Below are 24,295 nucleotides of genomic sequence, written 5' to 3'. Positions count from 1 at the left end.
AATTTATGTTCATCTTTGAGCGGCTGGGATGAGGGGGCGTCCCATTTTTCATTTTATTTGTTTTCAGTATTTCACAAGCTTTTACAATAAACATGTATTTCGTTTCAATGAGGAGAAAAACACTAGTTTTTGGAATCGTTCAGTACAATAAATTTTAGTTATTAGCTTAGTGTCTTTTATGGGAAAAACTCGCACGGCTCCCCTTGCTTATTGCAATTTCCGTCACAGTAATGAGTTAACAAGATGCAATTCTATGCATAATTTTTAAAAGACTCATTGCTGCCAGGAGGGTGAAGGTAAAACTCAAGTCCCAACTCAAGCTGCCAAAAAGGACTCTGGTGCCCAGTCAGCTGTGAAGTGAGCACGGTCCCTACTGCTTGGATAGGACCGGGGACGAGGGAGAGCTGTCTGGGGCCAAGCCTCCTTGCGTGCACTCTCCCTAGGGTTGCCATGGGCAACTTCCATGTGGCTCATCCGGCCAGCCTGCCCTCCACGCACAGAAGCAGCTCTGGGTGGGTAGTGCATGCATTCGGGGCCCTCTGAGGCCCTGCGTACATGTTCCAGCCATCTTTGATCACCTACAGTCTTTGTATTATCTAGACCGTGTGTGGCCCTTAGTCACAGGCACATATGCCTTTTAAAGGGCAACCAAAAAAGGCACAACTCACCCAGTGAAGCAGGGGCTCCCCGCATCAGAAGCGTCCTCGGGAAAACTCGTGCTCAGGAAACCACACCTCCACGGCTCCATGCAGAATGACCTACGAAGACAAGAGGGCCAAGTCACAAGACCAAATCCAGCCTGCGTGAGCGTGTCTGACTCGCATGGGTCCCTCGCAGACACTCCCTGGGGAGCACTCTGAGAATGGCAAGGCCAGCACGGGGTACGTGGAGCTGGAAGGAGCCAGCGGCTGCCCTCCGGATACTCAGAATTCCACGGGAAGTGGCCAGCCATGGAATCACACATGGGAGTTCCAAGCGGCAGGTCCCGAGCACCTCCAGGTGGGGAGACCCTCCCACAGTGACAGAGCTGAAGGGAAGGGTGAACTGGCATCACGAGAAACTCAGGCTGGAGCAGGGTGGAGGAGAGCGAGGCGGGGGACGAGGAGCACTGGGCATCTTGGGCCTGGCCTAGCGGGTCGGTGCTTTCAGACTTTGGGAGTTACTGCAGCCCTTAAATCCTAAATATTTCATTAAATACTTACATACTAAGTAATACACTATCATCCTCTGTACCCCTGGGACTAAACTGATTACAGTCTTGATTCCATGACACCAGTGACTGAAGATCCATGAATGGCTCTTCTATTATCGTTATTGAGCCTTTGAAGGATTTAATGCCCATCCATAAACCCTGCCTAGCTCCAACCCAGAGCCAGACACTAAGTGACTTATCCACCCCCCCTCCCCCACCATGCTGGGTGGACGCTCCTAGAGCCCCATGGTCACGCAACGGCCCCGCCAGCCCTGACCTCACAGGCTGAGACCCACCCCTGACTACGTCTGGATTTGGAGCCCTGCTTGGGCCATTCCTAGCCACTCTCCCTGCTGGGACAGAAATGGGCTGGTCTCAAGGACAGATGGACACCCTCCCAAACTGAGGTTCTCCCTGAGATCACAGCAGAGGGCAAGCGGGCACCCAGAGGGCTCTGGGGAAGGGGGCAAGCGCAGGTGGGCCGAGGGTGGCCCTGCACCCACCCTGTCCCCTAGCCGGTCAGGCCAGGCCAGGAGTCAGCTCTGGGCTTTGCAGCCCGGACGTTCTGAGTATATTTTGAAACGTGCTGTTTGCAACAATTGTCAGGAGCAGGAAGGGAATTTTCCAGATGTTTCCTTGCAGGGCTTTTACAAAATGTCACAGAATTGGTAGACTTAGCCATAAAAGTTTGTTACGTTCTTTAGTCTTGATGAGCAAACCACAGACATGTGCTGCCACACCCTCAGGGCCCAAGCCCCTTCGCACGAAGAACGGGGCCAGCAGCCTCCCAGATGGGAATGACAGACATCCGGACTCTGTGCTCAGGGCATCTCTCTGCTGCACCGTCCAGTGCATCCCAGGGAGGAATCCAGTGTGACAGCTGCTTCAGGGGTATGGGACATGCCCTGGACTTGGGCACTGAGCGGCGTTCCCTGTTCTCATCTGAGCCTCTACAGGACCTCTGCAGCACCGGAGGTCTCAGTGAGATGCAAACGTAACAGCACCTATCAACTCGAGCCAGTGCTGGGGGAGAGGGGAGACCTTAAGAGAGGAGCGGCCCCCCTGGGGGCTATGCAGAGGCAGGCTGGGGGGCCCTGTAGGGCCCCTCTCCCTCCCTTCTTTCTCCAATAGCTGCCCAGCGCTTTCTAGCTCACAAAACCCCTTTCCTTTGTGCCCTGCTGCACCCCAGAGAATGGCCACCCTGCATCGAGGCCTCAGCCTCTGGCCAACGCCAGCCCCTCCCATCCACCACTCTGCCTCGTCCTTCTTCCCAGTAGGGATCCAAGCCTGCACAGGGTGCAGTCCCTGAGAAGGGGTGTGCTGGAGAAGAAACCAGGAGACCCACAAAGTGAAGGACTCAGGTCAGAGGGTCCCGGGCCACTCGAAGGAAATGCTACCCACCTTGGGTGACCCCCCACACTTCAAGTATGGCTTTCCCAAGGCCGAGGAGCGCCCACCAGCTGCATAAACAGCCAAACCGAGGAATGTGGGCCCACCACTCACCAGGGTACTAAATATTTGGATAGGTGACCTGTGGAGCCATGGGATGGGGGGTGCTGGCGGGAGGAGGGACAGGGCAAAGGGTATGTATAGAGAGGACTGACAAGAACAGGAAGGGCAGGGGCCCAGAGTCGCAGGGAAGCAGCAAGTGACCCCAGGGGCGCAGGGGATTGGACGAGTAGCCCTTTTAGAAGTCTGAACTCTGGCCGGGGGGGGGGGGCTCCCCACGGAGGGGAGAACCCCACGGAGGGGGCCCATCAGAAAATGAGGCCAGGATCCCTGTGGTGCCCGGGGACAGTGGAGGGGAGGGGCCAGCCGAGGAAAGAGAAGCCACGGCAGGGACACATGTGCCCAGGCCTGCCCTTGTCCCCTCTGGGCAGCTGCCAGCAGCCCCTGCTGGCGGGGGTCACCAGCTCCTGCTGTCCCCGGGAACATCTGCCGGGGACAGGGTCAGGCCCCTGCCAAGCAGGCAGGACTGTCTTTTATTTTATCCTGCTGATCTGAGGGAAAAGAAAAATATAACAAGTCAGCCCCAAAGAGACCAGTGAAGATCAAGGGCCTGGAGGACAGAGGGAAGGGGGGCTGGGACCCGAGTCCAAGGGAGAGCTATCCATTCCTTCCCCACGACAGGCAAAATGGGAACGGCAGAGAGCCCTGCCATCATCTTTCTCCCGTGGTTACAGATGGGGACACTGAGGCTGGGCAGCCGTTGGCTCCAACTCGAGTCTCAGATGTAGGGAAGAGGGAAACGTCACCCTTCCTGAAGGTCCTCGGTGGCTGCTGAGGCCCAGAGAACACAGAGGGGGTGCTGGTGGAAGGGGAGCGGGCAGCGCCCACAGGTTTAGGGGCGCGGAGGAGGCCAGCCACTCTGAAGCCCAGCTCCAGTGGCAGCTCCCGTGGCTCCCTGCTGGGTCTGCCTGCCAGGCCACGTGTGGCACACCCACCAGGCACAGCCCACAGCAAGATTTCTGCAGGATAAATGAATGAAACTCACTTCCCTCTCACAGATGAGGAGCCCAAAGCCTGGAAGGTTCTGGTGACTTCGAGGCACACACTGCTCTTTCCTGGCAAAAAAAAAAAAAAAAAAAAGATAAAAAGTCAAAAGAGAATGAGAGACCACGAATCTCCGTGTCCAAGGGACCAGTCCAGGGCCTGGGTTCGCTCACAGCTCAGCGGGGACGGCGGGACAGCCAGTCCCAAGGGCTCAAACACTGCGGACTGCTCTCTGGGGCTATGTGTTCCTCCGCCCCCCAAGATCCTTCCTGCCACACCTGTGACCCTGGGGCACCAGCCTCAGCCACCACTCCGGGAGGCGGGAGCCCACTCAGGAGAAGCCTGGGAGGAGTCCTAAACATGGAGTCACGCACGGCTGCCCTCCCCAGGCCTCAGTTTCCTTGTCGCCACAATGAGGAATCAGTGTCACCCGTCTCTGGATGAAACAGGGAAACATTCGGCCGTGCCTGGTGACGACAGGCATAATGCAATGTTATTACTCTTTCTCCCCAGGCTCCGGGGGCACCCCCCAGGGGAAGGGCGAGCCCTAAGCTGGGCCCGCCCCTAAGCATGCAGCCCCAGCTAGTGCTACACGCTTGTCCTATCCGTGTCGGGATGAAGTCAGACTCCACGCTGGCTCCGGGAGGGTCTGAGGCCTCCGCACAGAGCTTGGAGGAAGGCTGATGGGGGTGATCGAGCTCAGTCCAGTTTCACAGACAAGCAAAACCGAACCGCAAAATTCTGCCTTGCAAAACCATCAGCCTGCTCAATGACAGCTGAAGGTTTGTTTTCAATCTCCGCTTCCCTTCTCTGCGAGGAGGCCCCAGCGACCCCCGCCAACCAGACTCAGCTCTGGCCAGCGGCCAGAGTTTCAGAAGCCCCAGGGGGCTTCAAATTTTGAAACGGGTCTTTTGCAAAATGTTCAGTTTCAAGCCATGGTCTGATTGCCCACATCCTGTCCAAACTTACTGGGGGAGTGAGATTTATTTAAGAAGGAATACAATCCCCATGTTCATGCCCTTGAGTGAAAACGCGCTCCGTCCCAGACAATTTCAAGGATTAAGGTTACATATCTCCTAATGAGTCGCAGGCGAAAAGGAAAATGGAATTGGCTGGAGGAGGGGTACAGGCCTCAGTCATGAGGAGGTGTTACTCCCCAGTGCCAAGGACCCCGGTTCTCTTCCGGGGATAGGATCTGCCCCCCAGAATGACCTCCCAGTCATTCTTTTGTGTGTTCATTCAGTGTCTCATTCAACCAGCTTTCTGACGGATGAACCCACCACTCTGCACAGGTTCTATGGGGGTGGGGGATGGTCCGAGACACCACAGACCGAGCACAGCCGGGCTGGAAAGCCAGACACCTAAATCAAGCACAGGAGACGTTTCTGAATGGAGGTCAAGTTCATGGTCATGCAACAGTTCCAAATGTGGGGTGACTCAACCTACCAGGGGGAGGCAGGCTGCCCAGCTATTGAGCAGTGAGGACAGGGTCAGAACAGGAGCATGTGTAAAGGCACAGAGACGCAGACACAGAGTCTGGGAGGGTCTGCCGGGTGACACATAGGGCCAGGCCAAGGTGGGAGCCAGGGCAAGAGGCCAAGTCACAAAGACCGTGAGTGAGAAGCAAGGAGCTTGGGCTTCCCCCTGGGGCTTCCGAAACTCACAAAAGGGCTTTAGGGAGCATGGGACTCTTTCTCATGCATTCTAGAAAAATCTAGAAAGATTGTGTTGACTGCAGCACGGAGAACAAACTGAAGGAAGGGCGAAAAGACCAATCCAGAGGCTGACCCAGGCCAACATGAGGGAAGTCTGGACTTTTGTGGTGCCGGGCATGAGAGAGGTAGCCTCCTGGGTTCTCTGGAGACAGAGGAAGGGGCAGGACCAAAGCTGGAGGCCGAGGGAGGGTGGCATCGGTGAAGGCGACTGGAACAAGGCGTGTGGACTGCAAGGTTCGCTGCAGAGCATCACAATGATGCTACCCCCACGGTGGTTTCTCGGGCAGCCATTTGAAGACACTCAGAATGGAATGTGGTGGAGGGAGACAAGGTCAACACATGTTCCGGTGTACCCCCAGTTTGTCATCTGGCAGTACATCGAGAAGAACCACCTGGAAGTTGACGGGGTGGCTCCAACCCTGAGCCTCAGCAGAGCCTTCTTTAACAAGCACGCGGCCCGAGTGACTGCAATGTTTGGCTGGTCGCCTCTGCCCAGGTAATAACCAAAGGGCCGCTGCACAAACCCCAAGGTCCACCCATCCCTCTTTCGCCCAACGATGTCCGAGGACCTGCCCGCAGGGACCCACAGCCATCTGCCAGCTCTGACCGTGGCCATGGCCTTGTCCTTCCAGAGTGTCGCCCCCAAAGAGAGGGAGCTTGTCATAAGGGCCAGACCAGCCCAGGTGGCAGGTCAGCAAAGCCCACGGCACCCGGGCTTCATAGAGCTCGTCATGAGGATGATTAAGTAATTCCACAGTGAAAATTTGTTCGAAATCTATCTCCCACTCAAGACTTGAAGTTCCATGAGGGCAGAGATAGGATATGGCCTGCCTCTTGCTGCTTATACCCAACCTCTGGTGCCACAGAAAGAGCCCAATCTTTTTCTGAATAAATGAAAGAATGGACAAGTAGTTCACCAAACATTTACTGAAGCCTAGACCTTCTGGTGGGTTACCTGACACCAAGGAGTTCATTCCCTTTGGGAGAAACCAGTAGGTCATAACTAACACCATAACAAGGGCTCTGTCGGGGGTGTGGAGGGTGGATACGTGAGCACGACAGGACGAATCTGGACCACGGGAGGTGAGGAGCCAGGAAGGAAGACAAGGTGCTATGTGAGTGCAAGGCAGGTGACAGGTGCGTTGGGCATGGCACAAAGCTGAGCAACCACGGAAAGCACAGATTAGAATCAACTAGAAGCTGTTGAACGCTATGAGGTCCAAGCACCTCATTTACCCAACAATCCTGGGGAATGTGAGAACCTAAGTCCCACGTCCTGCGTCCATACACTTTCCAGTCACACATTAGATTCTAGACGAAGGCCACTGATGCTCATCCTGCCGCCCGCCCTCAGCATTGAGGGGGCCCGGAGGGGCTGGAGGTTGCCCAGATGGAAGACAGCCAACCCACAAGACTCAAAATTAGGGTCCCAGATGTCCACTATTAAGAAGGGAGAAGGGGGTCTACCTGATTCAGTCCGAAGGAGAAAGGCCAATGATTTGAGCTGAAATCCAGTCTTCAGGAAGGAGAAGGCTATATTCCAAGCCAAATGACCATTACATCGCCAAGTCCAAAGGAAGGACACGAAACCAGGAGTGAGAGATGGAATCCAGGGTCAGGAACAGGCAAGACAGGAGAGGAGGGGGAGTGGTCAGTGTCAGCCATAGAGTGGGTATAAAATTATAACACATAATTGCAGGAGGGAGGAATGATGCAATACAGGGAGGGGGCAGTGGAGGCGGGGCGGTCTTGGGCAAATACCCACGGAGGGCAAAGATGTTGCCAACTTACTTTTCTCGTCATCTGTCCCTGGCAGAACGGCATGTTATGCTGTCTTAAAGGTGCATAGTCTGGACCCATCCCATCCAAACTGGCATTGTTCTAGAACTTCGTCGAACTCGCCATTCCTCTTGGACAGGGGAATCTTCGTATTACGTGGGTGTCATTTGGGAACTTTCTAAAGAAGTGCAATTGAAACCATCAATCACAGCTACTTCGGGTAAGTTTCGAAGCATTTATTCCCTCCCAGGTCCCACAGTATGGGCCTTCTAACCCGCTCTTGCTAGACAAGTTAATTCCCGTAACAATTGTTATCTTTGTGGAAGACATGGAGCTGAGCCTCGAGGTCCAGAGGCCCTTCACGTCTAACCCACAACAACCACAAGAGGAACTCGGTTTCCTTGCAAAGGCAAAGAGCAGGCCCACTTGCTGGAGGCATAAAAACAAGACCAGGTTATTTTTGACCTCCTGTCTTGGCAGAGGCAAGGGCAACTTTCGGGAAGACCCAGGGCTTCCACTCCACCATGCCAAGCCAACGTTGCCCAAGGATGGGCCAGTGTCCAGGGCAGTCAGAACTGCCAGTATCCTGTCTGTCTGGCACCGAACACTAGAAGCTGGCCTCAAGGGAGAATCTGGACCTGCGTCGGAGAACGCCGCAGGCCATCTGACACAGCACACCTCCCCGCGGGACGGTTCCCAGACCGTTCTGAGAAGGGCCAGCCTGGTTCCACAAAAGCACATGTATTTTTAGTTATTCATTAATTCGTTCGTTAATAATTGACTGGGCGCCTCCCAGGCTCGGGGCTGGGCAGGCACTGGGATGCAGAGTGGAATCTGACCCGGTTCCTGGCTCTCGCAGGGCACATGGGCTTAGCGATAACACGTAAACAAATACCCATGATAGAGTAGAATGGGTGCTCCGGTGGAGCTATTTACAAAGTGGCGTGAGGTTGGGGTGTGGCTAGCTCTCTCCCGAGTGGTCAGGGAAGGGATCCCAGTGTGACTTCATTCACTCATTGCCTCACACACGGATCACTGACTCACTCACCCATTTACTGACCCATTTGTTTATTCGCTCATTCATTCACAGCAGTTAAGCTGTTCTTGGACTGCACTCCCATTCATTGACTCGTTTACTCACTCACTAATTCGTTACTTTATTCACTCACTCTACTATATGCATCCCTCCATCCACTGGCTTATTCGTCTGCTCATTAACTTGTCTCATTCATGGACTTATTTATCTATTAATTTGTTCAATTCTCCCACTTTTTCCTTCTTTCATCAATTTGTTCATTTCTTCACTCACTCAGTTTTTGGCTTCTTAATCAATTAATGCATTTGGCTCCTCATTAACTCAGTGACTCGCTGGTTCATTCATTCCCTCATCACTAATTAACTTTCAATTCTCATTGAAACTCAATTCGCAAACTCATTCAGGGACTCACTTACCTATTCTTTCGTCTATTTGTGCACCCATCTTTCACTTGTTGACTCCTTGAGCCACTAGTCTTTCATTCATTCACCCACTGACTTATTTATTCATCACTCATTCTCCTTTTGACATTCTTCCTTACACATCATCTCATCCACTCATTGATTCGATAATTACTTCATCATACATGTACGCACGTATGCATTTGGTTAAGTGGACGTGTCAACTCATTGTCAATTTGTTACAACGTGTGCATACTCAACATTTTCATCAGTATGTTTTCCTTTGTTTACTCAAAGACTCCTTCATTCACTAACTCACTGCTTCATCCAGTCGTTCACCATTTATGCAATTTGTCATTCCACAAAGGACTATTACTCGTGCTCTGCGAGCTAGGCACAGTGGGCAGTGCAGAGGACAAGGGGGTTACGACCCCTAACTTCACGGAGCTTACAGCCTAGCGAGATTGTCATTGGCTCAAGCGTCATCCCCTTTGTAAAGCATCTGATACTTAAGATTGAGCCAAGGGCCCACCTTCTGTGCTTCTGGAAAGTCCTTGCCCATTATATTGAATTGTTGCATTTATAAGTTTGTCTTTACCTAGTCCCAAAGAGCTACGTGACAGCTGGAACTAGACTGGATTCAGATACAAATGCCACGACCAACACACAGACTCACGTGGATTTGGGTCAAGGTTGAGCTGAAATTAATACCTCATGAGTTATTTTAGCACTGTCTTAGACACTAAGTCCCAAAACATTCTAGAATAGGGAATTCTTGGGGCGCCTGGGTGGCTCAGTCGGTTAGGTGTCCGACTTTGGCTCAGGTCATGATCTCATGGTTTGTGGGTTCGAACCCCGAGTCAGGCTCTGTGCTGACAGCTCCGAGCCTGGAGCCTGCTTTGGATTCCGTGTCTCCCTCTCTCTCTGCCCCTCCCCACCTCGTTCTCTGTCTCTCTCTCTCAAAAATAAACAAGTGTTAAAAAAATTTTTTTAATAGAATAGAAATTCCCGCCACCACCTCCACATATATGAGGTGATAAGTATTTGTGAGATAGAGAAAAGAAATAATCTAGGGAAGTAGAAAAAAATATCTCAATTATTTCAGTACAACAGGCAGAGTTAGTACCACATACCACATGCTACTAAAACAAAGATAAAAAAGGTAAATGCTTTATTTCATAGATGTCAGTGGTGCAAAACTGCAATGACCTTAATCCTTCTTTCAAATCACATTTTCATCACTGGTCCAGGATTCTGCCTCCTTCAATTCAGATTTTCAAACACCAATTTACTAAACAACTACAGGAGCCACAACAATAACACTAATATCCAGGGACCCACCAAAGTACAAGAATGAAAACAATGAACATTTTAACAACTGTATCTGTCCTCATTATACACAGAGGGGAAGATTAAATCTTTTCCATTACATAGGTCTCGGAGAAGCAAAATGCGGTTGATCCTAATTCTTGCTTCATAAAATTTTAGCATTGGGACACGCTTTGCCACTCTAATTTTCTTTACATATGGATTTTTCCTTGTTTATTAATTTAGTCAGTTACTCCTTCTCAAAGGAAAAGTCAACAGCACAGAATTTATTTCCAAACAAGAGGGGGAATTTTTTACATGTAAGTTTCTCTATGGGCTCCTAAAGCAGAGTGCTGAAATAACCGACCCAAGGGAAACAAATCTTTGTGTTGGGAATCCTCACATCATTCGTCAAGAGTGACCGTTGTAATTTCACTAGCATATTTACATTTAATTTGCTTAATTATGGGTTATTTTAATAAAATAAAATAAAATAAAATAAAATAAAATAAAATAAAATAAAATAAACAAGGAAAACACAACCAATCCAAGGACAAGACCTTTGACTATGACTAGAATGTGTCTATAATCTTCTTAAGCTGAGAGGGAGCAATCTATTTTTTGAATGGAAATCTGTTTTTGTTTTTGTTTTTTTATTTTTGCAAAATGAATAAAGCACGACTTTGTCAGGACAAATTCTTATCATCAGTCCATACAAGGTCTTCTTTGATTTCATGTTATGGTTGCATGAAGCCATTTATTCTTTTTGAAAATAATATGTCATCATCCGTGAACAAAATGACCAAGCCAAGAATAAAAACTTAATCTGCTACTTACCCTAATCTATGCTTTCTTTGGCCACATCAGTAACAGTCAGGATCCTCACCATTAAGTGTAATGACAAAAGGAGCCAATGTGTGGCCATTCTCGGCACAAAGCAGATGTAATAAAGAATAAAATATAGTCATCATTGGTTCATTCTTGGCACTCACTCATTCAGTTAGCCATTTCTTTAATTTCAACTTTTTTTTTCCTTCACGAAACAAACACATAGAAACCCACTGCAAATAGACAGCAGAACATCGACTCATAAACTCCCTCTACCTAGCGGCTTCTTACACAAAGTGGTAACAACCTTAATCTATGGTTTTTTTTTTTTCTTACTTGACCAAAGTATTTCAGAACTGAATACAGAATATTTCCCGTTTTATAGCATATCCTCTAAATTGGTCCATGTTTTGACCTAATTTTCTTTACCTTTGAGTATATTTGCTTATTGATACATTCATTTATTCACTAATAATATAAAGTCAAATCCATGAACCTTTCTCAACTAGATTCTTGACCTTTCCTGAGACCACTCCCCAAAAGTCCTACACTAGTTCGCTTTGTGAGTGCTGGACCTCAGTGGTTCAAAAAATGATTGATCATAATTTTTATTCAGATGCATTCCATTCACATCATTGATGTAGGTGCAATCCTTCAGCATTTAACTTTTAGAGATTATGCTGAACCATTGTTAGGTGTTACAGAGGCCAACCATGAACCCACCATCCTGCTCAACAACTAGAATATCGACTCTCGAAATGAGTATCAGCCTAGATCTTTTTATCAAGAGGGAAATGTTTAAATCATCAGTGGGACTAAATAAATAAAAAAAAAATCAGTGGAACAAACATAAAATGAGACTTTGAGTTTTGAAATGAATGAAAAAAGCAAAGTTCTTTACTTGTCCTTCATTTGCGCTAATTTGGATTAATTATCCAAACTGTGGTTCATAACATATTCACATTACTGGCCTACGCACGACTTTCTAGAAGTTATTTACATTTATTTTGGGCCGCCTGGGTGGCTCAGTTGGTTAAGCGTCCGACTCTTGATATTCTGCTCAGGTCATGATCTCACGGTTTGTGAGTTCAAACCCCATGTCCTGTCAGTGCAGAGCCTGTTTGGGATTCTGTCTCTCTGACTCTCTCTCTCTTGCTCTCTCAAAATAAATAAGTAAACTAAAAAAAGAAAAAGAACTAGGAGTGGCAGGCAGTTTACTCTGGGTCCCATAGCTTCAGAGCTAAAAGATTAGAACTCCTTTTTTAAAAGGATGTGTTGTGCTAAATCAGATATATCATGAACCTTGGTTTGTGACCCAGTCTCATCGCTGGTCCTCATGTGGCTTTCTTTGATTATATTCCATACTATTTATTTATTTATTTATTTATTTATTTACTTACTTACTTACATCCATGTTAGTTAGCGTATAGGGCAAAAATGATTTCAGGAGTAAATTCCAGAGATCATCCCCTACATATAACACCCAGGGCTCATCCCCACAAGTTATATTCCATACTTTTCAATCACGCAGACAACTCTGAATACCCTATACAGACAACCCCCGTTGTTTGTATAGACAAAAACAAGAATTTGGAGTATTACTCACATTGAAGCATCAAGGTCCTGATCATTACAGAATGATTATCGGCTTACGTGTATCCATTCCGTAAAGTAGAAAGTAGATGGAAAAAAAGGGGGAAATGAATATGAACTATTTTATTTTTTAAGTTTTTATTTCAATTCCGATTAATTAACATACAGTGTAATATTAGTTTCAGGTGTACAATGTATTGATTCAACACCTTCCATACAGGGGTCCAGACATGTATCATTCGTCATCCTTGACTCTTACACCACCAGGCACCATCAATGGCCCAAGCTTGTGAATTCTTTTCCTTTATATTTTGTCAATTGACTTATTCATTAATTCACTACTTACTCATGAAGAAATATACGTGAATCCAAAACACCCAGAATAAGAGCCTCGATATCCGTAATAGCTATCTATGAAATCGTTTCCCACAGATGTTAGATCTGTTTCTGAAATCGGTCTCTGTGTTTCACATATGGACATCTCAACATAATGTTTTGTACCAGTCCCGTGTTTATTACTGGGTCATGTTTGGCCTTTGATTCTATTTCCTACTTCTTAAAAATGCATTGACCACTCTTAAAAATTGCCCAAACCAAGACAAAAAGTTCGACTGCTACTCACACACAAGGGTCTCCGTTCTCCAAAGACACCACTGAGTTCGGGGCCATGACAGAACGCCAAAATTGGCATGGCCGTGCCCATTCTGAGGAGTATAAGAGCAAGTGGAAAATCAAGTTTGAGATCTTCTATCCATTGGTCCTTTGTATTCTGCTTTCATTCCCTCAGGCGTTTCATATTTACTCATTTACGGTGTTTTTGCTTACTTGTCTCTTTATTATCCATTCCAGGCTATATTAATAGTATTGCTTTCCTTACTACGTCTTCTCATACTTTGGAATACGCCTCACTCTTTCATGGTTAATCATTTAAACATCTTGATTGAGCCCTCCATTGATTCTTTTATATTGATACAATCATAATCCATGAGCCATAAAATTAGAAGCAAAAGATTCTTACGTATCTCTCACATAGTATAGAATAGCATAAACTAGATTTCTGTTGTATTAGTGTTGGACCTCAGAGTTCCAGACATGGAATAGTCATCATCCATGACTCATACCGCCACCAGTAGTCATCATTGATCCAGACTTGGCCCTCATTGTAATTTGGGTCTACATGAATTTTATTAATTCATCAAGCCACTAATAATAATAAATACCTGAAGTCATAAAATATGACAGTACGATCCTTAAATATCTGTCTATAGAATTATTACTCACGGAAATACATCTCTTTCATTGGTTTATTTCAGTGTTGCATATAAGGATTAACCAAAACAATACTTCATATCAACCCCCTACTTATAACGGGGTCATGGTTAATCTTCCAAAATTATACTTCGTATTTTTAAAATGATACAGCGAATGCCTGAATGCCTTCAAAAAAAAGACTGAAACCAAGACAACAACCTTGACTACGACTTACATTGATCTCCATGCTCCTAATGCAGAGATGTAACTATGGAGTTCATGGCCGTGGAAGATGGTTACGTCAGCTTGAGGGTCTTCATTCTAAGGAGTGCAGAGCAGGGGCGGTAATAAAATAGGTTGAGACATTATCTGCATTGGTTCTTGAATTTTTATTTAGTCAATCACTTGGGCAGTTATTTGGGATAACATTTTACCTTCACTTAAGTAAACAATATCAGTCTTGTCACTGACACAGAGCACTGACTATCAGTAACACCACCCGTACCATCCCTAAAATGTAACACCCTTATGCCATTTATTTCCTAGTGAATATGAGTGTTTTCAATATATATCAACAATATTTCTTGCCTTACCATATATTTTTTTATAACTGGATAATGCTTAACCTTGTTCATCTGTATACATTTTTTATGTGTTTTCTTTTGGTCCAGTTATAATAATAGTTTGAAAATGCATGAACACAAAGATCAAGACAAAATCCTTGCATACTCCTGACATCTGTTTATAGAATTATTTCAAAAAGAGAAAATGGACCATATTTCTTTTGTGTTGGACCTCAGAGTTCCAGACACGTAATATTCATGGTATATGACTCATATGCCACTGGTCGTCATCATTGATCCAAGATTAGCCCACGTCCTCTTCTTTCATTTCTACAATAATTATTGATTAATTCCTTAACTCACTAATTGTACTTTTAAACACCATGACTCACAAAACACTGAGAAAGAGCTCTAGTATCCTTAATCTGTATATAGAATCATTCTCATATATCAGTAAATGTCTTTCATTAATATCTTCAGTTTTTCATATATGCATCCATCGATACAATGCTTCCCATCTATCCTGGGTTTATCACTAGGCTACAGGTGGCCTTATCTGATTTTATTTCCAACTTTGTTACACAGTGAACACTCTTAAACAAACAAACAAACAAACAAACAAAAAACCCAAACCAAGACAAGAACTTTATTACTCACACTGGTCTCTATGCTCCTAATAAATAGATGCAACCAGGAGCTCAGGACCATGGAAGATGCTTACAGCAGTTCAAGCGAGTCCATTCTGAGGAGTACAGATCAGAACAGGTGATACAAAAATTATACCTTCTCTCCATTGATGCTTGCTTTTCATCTTTAGTTCAGACGGTCATTTATGCGATCATTAATTCAAAGTGTATTTCTTTCATTTTCTCTTAAGAAACCACTTTTGAGCTCTCCACAGACCCAGAACATAAACATTGTCTATAACTTATGCTGTCTATATTATCTCTAACCCAAGACGTAACAGTCATAGGCACCTCATTTCTCATTGGACTTCAGGGTTTTCAAGATATATTAATAAGCATTTCTTGTTTGATCACGTATTTTTATAATTAGACACTGCTTCACTTCATTTATCTTTCTTTACTTCTTTCTTTCTTTCTCTCTTTTTTTCTTTCAACTCACTTATCCAATTAAAATAATGGAATGAAAAATCATGAGCACAGAGACCCCCCCCCCCAAAAAAATCTTTGTGTATTCCTGACATCTGCGTGTAGAATCCTTTTCAACAAAAGGAACGGACTAGATTTCTCTTCTATTGGACCTCAGAGTTCCAGACACGTATTCATCACATATGACTCATACGCCACCAGTGGTCATCATCGATCCAGTAGTGCCCCTCTTTTTCTTCATTTATTTCTATTTATTCACTATTCATTACTTCACTAATAATAGTTTCTAATCATTACGATTCACAAAAACCCAAGAAGAGTTTTTATGTCCCCAATCTGTATAGAAAATCATTCTTACATCAATCTCTTTCAGTAATTAACCTCAGTTTTATGTACGTGCAATAATCAATATAAGGCACCACCTCAATATCACACTTATGACTACTCTACAGTCTACTATACAGTTTTCTTAATAATATGGTGACTACTCTTAAACAGACCACCCAAACCAAGAAACTTTGACTATTACTCACACTGGTGTCCATGCTCCTAACACACATATGCAACCACAGAGCTCGTGACCATGAAAGATGTTAAATCAGCTCAGGTGTGTCCATTCTAAGGAGTACAGGGCAGAACAGGTGATTAGTTAACAACAAAAGAACAAAAAACAAAACAGATCTTATCTCTACTGACCCTTGAGTTCTGCATTTCAGTTACTCACTGATACATTTATTAATTTTTCATAAATATGTTTTTTCTCTTAAGAGGAATCATCTCTACCTTGGATATGATCGAGAACAAGAAAATTGACTCCTACTAAACAGTGTCTACGTGATCTTTTTTTTTTTAATTATTTTTTATGTTGATTTATTTCTGAGACAGAGACAAAGCATGAGTGGGGGAGGGGCAGAGAAAGAGGGAGATACAGAATCCGAAGCAGGCTCCAGGCTCTGAGCTGTCAGCACAGGGCCCGACGCGGGGCTCAAACTCACAAACCGTGAGATCATGACCTGAGCCGAAGTCGGTTGCTCAACCGACTGAGGCACCCAGGCGCCCCAACATGATCTTAAATGAGAGACAACGTTCTTAATCCATCTATTTCTTTATGAACATCAGTGTTTTCAATTTTTATTAATAATATTTTTTGCCTCATTACATATGTTTATAATGGAAAATCACTTCATCCTCTTCTTTACTTATATATTTATATTTGTTTAATGGTTCTATCATTGATTCAATAGTAATAGTAAATCGAAATTTGTGAATCTAAAATAAGAACCTGGTATCTGTATATTCTTGACATCTGTCCAATGGATCATTTCAAACAGGAAACAGACTAGGTACACCACCAGTCATCATTACTGGGCCATTCTAGATCCTCACTCGCTTCATTTGTTTTACATTTGTCCTCAATTAAATCATTAATTCAGAGACATTATTCAAGAAAACATGAGCACGAGATCCTTGAATATCCTTAATGCTGTTCTATAGAATCCTTTCCCATATACACCATATTTTTTCCATCTCTTTGATTAATCAACAGTAAGAATGTTTCCTATTAAATCTATTATTGTGCCTTGGATAACTTTTTTATGATGTTTAATGCTTTTTAACAATGCCGGAAACACTCTTAAACAAATGATTAAAACCAAGCTAAGATCTTTGACTACTACTCGCTTTGTTCTCTCTCCTGACAGAGACAACACAATTTTAAGCACGGCAGAAGCTAAAATCAGATCAGTGCATCCATTCTGAAGAGTACCAAGAAGACACAATGATTTTTACAAAATGAGACACTGTCCCCACCGACCCACAATTTTCATCTTTCATGTCCTTAGTCATTTAAGCGTTTATTAATTTGTGGTAATATTTATTTTCCTCTCAATACAACAAACCTCAAACTCACAACTGACTCAGGGTGATACCAACTACTACCTATCACCATCCATGTCACAATTACTCAAATATGTAATACACTTGGCCCATTTATTATCCATTCCAGTGAATATTAATATTCATTTCCCTGACTATATATTTTAGTAGTGAACAATGCTTCATCCTCTTCACCTTTATTCATTTATACATTTGCTAATTTATGCTGCCATTGATTCTTTCGTACAGTTTTATAATTCATGAACACAAAGACCAAGAAAAAGATTATAGCCCTGCCTCTAGACCTCTGCCTATAGTATGACTGGAAATATGGGGAATAGACTAGGTTCCTTTCGGGTTGGCCCTCAGTGTTCCACACTCATTATTCATCATCCATGAGTCATACACCAGCAGGTCATCATCACTGGTCCATGATTGGCTGTCTTTCTGTCCACTCTCATCTATGCTTCTTTATTGACTAATTCATTAATAAAGAAATATGCGTAAATCACACCAAAAAAGAAGATCCTTCAATATCCCTAACATTTATCAATAATATCCTATATAAATAGACTAAATCCTTTTGATTAACTGAACTTAGTGTTTGTTTCTTTAGGGATTGATCATTTTAATGTTTCATATCAATCCAATACTGCACATTGGCATGGTTGGCCTTCTCTGTACCGCTTAAACCAAGAGAAGAATTTTGACTCTTACTCACATTGATCTCCATGCTCCTAACAGGGAGATGCCAACATAAACATGATGACTGTGGGTTAATCCTTAAATCAGCTCAAGGGTGTCCATTCTGAGAGCAAAGAGCAGAGCAGATGACAAAAAATCAAGATGTTTACCCATTGATTCATAGGTTATACCATTCATTTATGTCGTCGTTCAGGTATTTACTATGTTAATATATTTCTTCTTAATACATCAAATGTCAAATGTGAAGGTGACTCGCACAACGACTGACTGTAACTTATAATGGTCTATTACCACCTTTGCATCAGAGACAAAACACACTTGACAAAATGGTCCATTTGCTGTCAATTCCAAATCATAATGATGCGATTTTTCTTTGCACATTCCTTATGTCCAGTTTGAAGGGTCGATTCAAATAGAGGTACTGAACTAGATTTCTTTCATATGGGACCTCAGAGTTCCAGACACGTATTCATCATATATGACTCATACGCCATCACTGGTCATCATCGATCCAATATTGTCCCTTATTTTCTTCATTCATTTCTATGGGTTTATTGATTATAGAATTATTTCACTAATAACAATTTTTTTTAAATTTTTTTTTTCAACGTTTATTTATTTTTGGGACAGAGAGAGACAGAGCATGAACGGGGGAGGGGCAGAGAGAGAGGGAGACACAGAATCGGAAACAGGCTCCAGGCTCTGAGCCATCAGCCCAGAGCCCGATGCGGGGCTCGAACCCACGGACGGCGAGATCGTGACCTGGCTGAAGTCGGATGCTTAACCGACTGCGCCACCCAGGCGCCCCCACTAATAACAATTTTAAATGCTATCATTCATAAAAACCCAAGAAGAGTCTTTGTGTCCGTAGTCTATATATAGAACTATTCTCACATCCATATTTCTCATTATTGCCTGTTTTTCTTATATACATCAATCAAAATAATGTTAACTATATCCCATATTTATTACTGTAACTGTATCCCATACTTACGCAATTGTATACTTGCGTTCTTTAAAAATTCTTTGCACCTTTATACAAATAACCTTAAAGTAGAATACTGGAAGCAAGAAAATAACCTCAACAGTTACTCACATTAATTTCTGTCCTACTATAGAGAGGCAACCATAGAGCTCTTGACCATGGAAGATGCTAACTCAGCTCAAGTGCATCGTTCTGAGGAATACAGAACAGAGTAATGGTACAAAAAAAAAAAAAATGAGACGTAATCACCATTGATCCTTGCTTTCTGAGTTTTATTAATTAGGTATTTATTACTTCTTCTTAATGTGTATTTTTATCTTTACAGAGGAAAAACTCAATCTAAATATTGACCCAGAAAACCAAAATTCACTCTTCCTCATCAGTGTCTATATGATCTTTAGCCATTTGGTCCATTAATTTCTTAATGATTATCAATGGTTTTAAAATTATTGATACCTTTTGTCTCACCACAATATTCATAACGGGACCGGGCTTTACTTTCTCCACTTACATTTCTTTAATAGTTCTATCATTATTCCATTAATAATAACGAATCTAAGTCTATGAAATCAGTACAAGAATACAATCTTTGTGTATTCCTGACATCTCTTCATAGAGCCAATTTCAGCAGAAGAAGGAGAGTGATTATGTCCCACATGAGACCTCAGGGTTCCAGACACATATTTTCATCATCCTGGACTCCTATGCTTCCAGCCATCCTCACTGAGTCTATTTTTCTTCGTTCATGTCTACATTTGTATCAATTAAATTATGAATTTGTTTATGATAATAAAAATAATGCATGTCATAAAAACACAAGAACAGATTCTTGAATATCCCTACCATCAGTTTACAGAATCATTTCCCACAGACTATACTTCTTTCATTAATAGACCTCATTCCTGTACGTTATAAATCAACATAATGTTTTATATCATATTTATCATAGGTCATCATAAACCTTTAAATTAATTTAATAATTGTCAATAATACCATAAATACCCTTAAACCAATGACCAAATCCAAGATGACAACGTTGGCCATTACTCACTTTGGTCTCTTTCCTTACACAGAGGCACCGTGACTGTTTTGATGACTGCAGATGCTGAAATCGCTTCCAGCATCCAGTCCAAGCAGATTAAAATGTCGAGACTTTCTCTCCATTGATTCATAGGTTCCACTATTTGCTTGCATAGTCACTTGGGCATGTATTAATTTGTGGTAATATTTATTTTTCTCTTAATAAATTCAATCTCAAAGTTCTAACTGACTCTAACTATTAACACTGTCTTGTCATTCTCGCTCAAGACATATACATATTTGATCATTTTATTTTCCATTCCAATTATATTTCCTTATTATATATCTTAACCGTAAATCGTATTCAACCCTCTTTATATTTGCTCATTTACATTTTTATTTATCCTACTACCGATTTTTTTTTCTACTGAAGTACAGTTGACACGCAATGTTACTTTAGTTTCAGGTGTACAACATAGTGTTTCGATAACTCTCTACAACCCTATATATGTAACACTGTGCTCACCACAATGGGAGATACCACCACTCACCATCCAATGCTATTACAATACTGTGTACATTGCCTGTGTTCCCTACACTGTACCTCCTGGGACTTATTCATTCCATAACTGGAGGCCTGTACCTCCCTCTCCCCTTTCCCCTCAACCCCTTCCCTTAGCCCCCTCCCCTCTGGCAACCACCAGTTTGGTCTCTATGTTTCCACCATTTATTTTTTATAATAATACTTTTATTTTTTTTTAATTTTTTTTAACATTTATTTATTTTTGAGACAGAGAGAGAGAGACAGAGCATGAACAGGGGAGGGGCAGAGAGAGAGGGAAACACAGAATCTGAAACAGGCTCCAGGCTCTGAGCTGTCAGCACAGAGCCCGACGCGGGGCTCGAACTCACGGACCGTGAGATCATGACCTGAGCTGAAGTCGGACACTTAACCGACCGAGCCACCCAGGCGCCCCTATAATAATACTTTTAAATATTCATGTACACAAAGGCCAGGAACATGATCCTCGCATATGCCTGACATCTCTCTAGAGGGTCACTTCAAATGGGGAGAAAGGACTAGATTTCTTCTGTGCTGGACCTCAGAGTTCCAGACATGGAGGGTTCCTCATCCAAGACTCCTATGCCTCCACTTGTTATCATTTATCCAGGTATATCCCTGATTATCTTCAATCATGTCTATGTGTTTTTATTAATTCAATTCACTATTAATAATAAAATAAGGGGGCGCCTGGGTGGCTCAGTCGGTTGAGCTTCCGACTTCAGCTCAGGTCATGATCTCACGGCTCGTGGGTTTGAGCCCCACATCAGGCTCTTTGCCAACGGCTCACAGCCTGGAGCCTGCTTCGGATTCTGTGTCTCCCTCTCTCTCTGCCCCTCCCCTGCTCGTGCTCTGTCTCTCTCTCTCTCTCAAAAATAAACTAAACATTGAAATAATAATAATAATAATAATGAGTACCTAGGAGGTCAAAAATTTGAAACTAGACCCTTGAATATCTCTGTGTATAGAATTGCTTCACGCAGACATATATTTCCTCAATGCCCTCAAAATTTCCGAGTTAATATACTGCTTCCTATTAATATCATTTTTCTTTTTAACATGTTTGGAAATTACTGATCATATTTCATACTTTTTAATAATGCGAAGACATTTTTTTTAAACCACAAAACCAAGAAAAGAATTCTGATGATTGCTCACGTTTTGTTCTGTGCTCTTCACACACAGATGCATCCACAGGGCTCGTGACTACGGAGGAATGTCTAAATCAGCCGAGTGGGACCATTCTAAGGTGGACAAGACAAAGCAGATGATGATAAAAGATGGAGACCTTGTGTTCATTCATCCCCGTGTCCATCTTTCATTCAGTCATGGAGGCAGGTAGTGATTTGGGATAATGTATGTTTTATATTTTTTCTGAAGTGAATGAACAATATTGATCTTGCCCCTGACAGGAAACTCTTACTTACAAATATCTAATTGTCACAAAATAGATGTGTATGTACCTTTCATAATAGATCTTTGTTTTCAATATGTAGTAATAGCATTTCTTGCCAAGCCACACATTTTATTAATTGGACAAAGTTCCATTACCTTCATCTTTATTTATATATATGCTTATTGATGATTTAACTGAACTAATTATAAAAATAGAAGTGCATGAATGTAAAGGCCAAAAGAAGTTGCTTGTGTATTCCTGACATGTGTCTATAGGATCCCTCGAAACAGGGGCAATGGACCAGAATCCATCCGTGTGGGACCTCAGAGTTCCAGACACATATTCATCATGGATGACTCATATGCCATCAGGGGTCATTATTGATCCAGTGTTGTCCCTATTCATTCATTTCTACAGTGTTTCTTGGCTAATTCATTAATTCACTAATTATTTTGAAACCCAGTTATCACCAAAGACAGCCCTGAAGTCCCTATTCTGTACATAGAAATTTTTCCATATCTATATATCGCTTTCTTTAAATATCCTATGTTTTTACATTTCATATCATTTCAACGTTTATACGCAGGGCTACAGCTGACCATCTTTATTCAATATGGCACTTTTCAAAAACACAGTGAACACCCTGCAAAAAAAAAAAAAAAAAAAACTCACTGAAAGCCAGACAAGAACTCCCGACTCTTACGCACATCGGTCCCTCTGCCACCGGGTCGTGCTACTTGAATCAGGTCAAGTGTGTCCGTTCTGAGAAGAACAAAGCATAACTGATTAAAAAAAAAAAAGTTACATTTTTATTCCCATTGATCCTATATTTCCACATTTTTTTACCCATTCACTTAGGAATTTATAATGATTCCTTGTGTAAATACTTTCATCTTAACAAAATAAACAGCAGCAAACTTGAAATAGATCCACAACAAAAAACTGACTCTTAACTACCTGTGCTAACATGATCCTTGGTCAAACAGGTGACACTCCTAATCCATCTATTCCTTAATGAGTTTCAGTGTTTTCAGTTGTGTTAATAATATCTCATGCCTGCCCACATATATGTTCATAGTTGAACAATGCTTCACCCTCTCTTATTTATTCTTTGTATTTCTTTCATAGTCCTACAATTTGTCCATTAACAATAATAAATCAACGGCTATCAGCCAAGTTCCTATATTGGACATAAACCTAACATCTGTCTATAGGATTAAATAAACAGAATACACTACGTATTATACTGGACCTCAGAATCCAGACACGTAGTATTCATTGTCCAGTGAATGTGTGGCTCATCCACCACCATTCACCATCACTGTTCATGATTAGGCCTCTTTCTTGTTATTCTCATAAACATTTGCTTATGGCTTCACAAAATTCATAGACAGAATTAAAAACACATAAATACAAGATCCCTTAACAGCCTTTATCTCTCCAAACTTTTCCAGAGACTAACTCTTTGTTTCAAAAGCTAACCTCAAGATTTACATTAATGGATTCATCAACTCAATGTGCCGTATCAATCTGGTATTTAACACTGGTGTATTTTGCCTTCTTTGACTGTATTTAATATTTGGAATAACACAGGGAATACCCTTAAAGAAACCACCTAAGCTCAAGCATTGACATTACTCACACTGGTCTCCAATGTTCCTAACAACATAGATGCAACTGGAGACCGCATGCCTCGGAAGAGGCTTACATCGGCTCAAGTGGGTCCATTCTGAGGAGTACAGATCAGAGCAGATAACAATAAAGTGAGGAACTCTTTGCATGGAAAAAACTCACATTTCTTTTCTGTTGGACCTCGGGGTTCCACACACACATCCTTCATCACGCATGACTCCTACCCTGGCAGTTATCATCACTGATCCAAGGAGCACCACTGTCTCTCCATTTAGTTCTATATTGTTTATTGATTAATTCAGTAATTCACTAGTTATAATTTTGAAACTGTAGTATTAAAAACAAGGCCTTGCTATCCCTCTTATGGGACTAGAATCATTCTCACAACAAAAGATCTCTGTCATTAACTACCATCAGCCTCTCACGTATGTATTAATCAAAGTAATACTTCATACTAATCCCGTAATCGTTACCAGGATACAGTTCACATGCTTTGATTATATTTCATACCTTTTACCAATACAGTGAATATCCTCAAACAAAACCGAGGAACAAAGATAAGAACTTTGATGATGACTCACGTTGGTCTCCAGACTCCTGTAACAGAGCTGCAACCCTAGAGAGAGCTCGTGATCAGGGAAGAATCCTTAAATCTGGCGCAATGTGTCTGTTCTGAGGAGTACGGGGCAGGGCAGATGATAAAAACGTGTGAGACATTCTCTCCAGTGATTGTTGCTTTTCACTTTTCATTTAGTAAAGCACTTAGGCCAGCATTAATTTGGTATAAATACTTTTTTCTCTTCAGAAAACAAACAAGTGTGATTTTACCACTGACCCAGAATCTGAACA

General features: G+C 43.0%; 1 long non-coding RNA gene and 9 other non-coding genes across 20 annotated transcripts in view; all 10 read right to left on the bottom strand.

The window, feature by feature from the left end:
* The window catches only part of LOC121032291 (uncharacterized), a 49,409-nt gene that overhangs the window by 8,229 nt on the left and 16,885 nt on the right, over window positions 1–24,295 (bottom strand). Inside the window, exons 9-19 of one of the 11 annotated variants that reach the window (XR_005791188.1) lie at window positions 22,487–24,118; window positions 18,948–19,028; window positions 17,868–17,954; window positions 15,805–15,889; window positions 14,817–14,901; window positions 13,832–13,917; window positions 12,359–13,049; window positions 7,192–7,324; window positions 6,868–6,933; window positions 3,687–3,756; window positions 669–758 (exon numbers count right to left, since the gene is read on the bottom strand). This is a non-coding gene — a long non-coding RNA (uncharacterized LOC121032291). The other 10 variants (XR_005791187.1, XR_005791192.1, XR_005791189.1 and 7 more) reach the window with 10 other exon arrangements.
* On the bottom strand, window positions 13,417–13,492 carry LOC121032462 (small nucleolar RNA SNORD113/SNORD114 family). Its single transcript, XR_005791289.1, has one exon. It is a non-coding gene; the product is annotated as a small nucleolar RNA SNORD113/SNORD114 family (small nucleolar RNA).
* On the bottom strand, window positions 14,386–14,460 carry LOC121032465 (small nucleolar RNA SNORD113/SNORD114 family). Its single transcript, XR_005791293.1, has one exon. It is a non-coding gene; the product is annotated as a small nucleolar RNA SNORD113/SNORD114 family (small nucleolar RNA).
* On the bottom strand, window positions 15,418–15,489 carry LOC121032456 (small nucleolar RNA SNORD113/SNORD114 family). Its single transcript, XR_005791284.1, has one exon. It is a non-coding gene; the product is annotated as a small nucleolar RNA SNORD113/SNORD114 family (small nucleolar RNA).
* Window positions 17,505–17,578, bottom strand: LOC121032493 (small nucleolar RNA SNORD113/SNORD114 family). Its single transcript, XR_005791317.1, has one exon. It is a non-coding gene; the product is annotated as a small nucleolar RNA SNORD113/SNORD114 family (small nucleolar RNA).
* Window positions 18,294–18,365, bottom strand: LOC121032468 (small nucleolar RNA SNORD113/SNORD114 family). The gene has a single exon (XR_005791296.1). It is a non-coding gene; the product is annotated as a small nucleolar RNA SNORD113/SNORD114 family (small nucleolar RNA).
* LOC121032510 (small nucleolar RNA SNORD113/SNORD114 family) lies at window positions 19,494–19,568 on the bottom strand. Its single transcript, XR_005791333.1, has one exon. It is a non-coding gene; the product is annotated as a small nucleolar RNA SNORD113/SNORD114 family (small nucleolar RNA).
* Window positions 20,953–21,027, bottom strand: LOC121032488 (small nucleolar RNA SNORD113/SNORD114 family). The gene has a single exon (XR_005791314.1). It is a non-coding gene; the product is annotated as a small nucleolar RNA SNORD113/SNORD114 family (small nucleolar RNA).
* On the bottom strand, window positions 22,131–22,202 carry LOC121032476 (small nucleolar RNA SNORD113/SNORD114 family). The gene has a single exon (XR_005791303.1). It is a non-coding gene; the product is annotated as a small nucleolar RNA SNORD113/SNORD114 family (small nucleolar RNA).
* On the bottom strand, window positions 23,621–23,695 carry LOC121032501 (small nucleolar RNA SNORD113/SNORD114 family). The gene has a single exon (XR_005791324.1). It is a non-coding gene; the product is annotated as a small nucleolar RNA SNORD113/SNORD114 family (small nucleolar RNA).

This window comes from Herpailurus yagouaroundi, unplaced genomic scaffold (assembly GCF_014898765.1).
Source record: "Herpailurus yagouaroundi ecotype Mexico unplaced genomic scaffold, PumYag 141, whole genome shotgun sequence".
Lineage (NCBI taxonomy): Eukaryota > Metazoa > Chordata > Mammalia > Carnivora > Felidae > Herpailurus > Herpailurus yagouaroundi.
The sequence above is the reverse complement of the archived record's forward strand: the minus strand, read 5'-3'. Positions and strand labels throughout refer to the sequence as shown.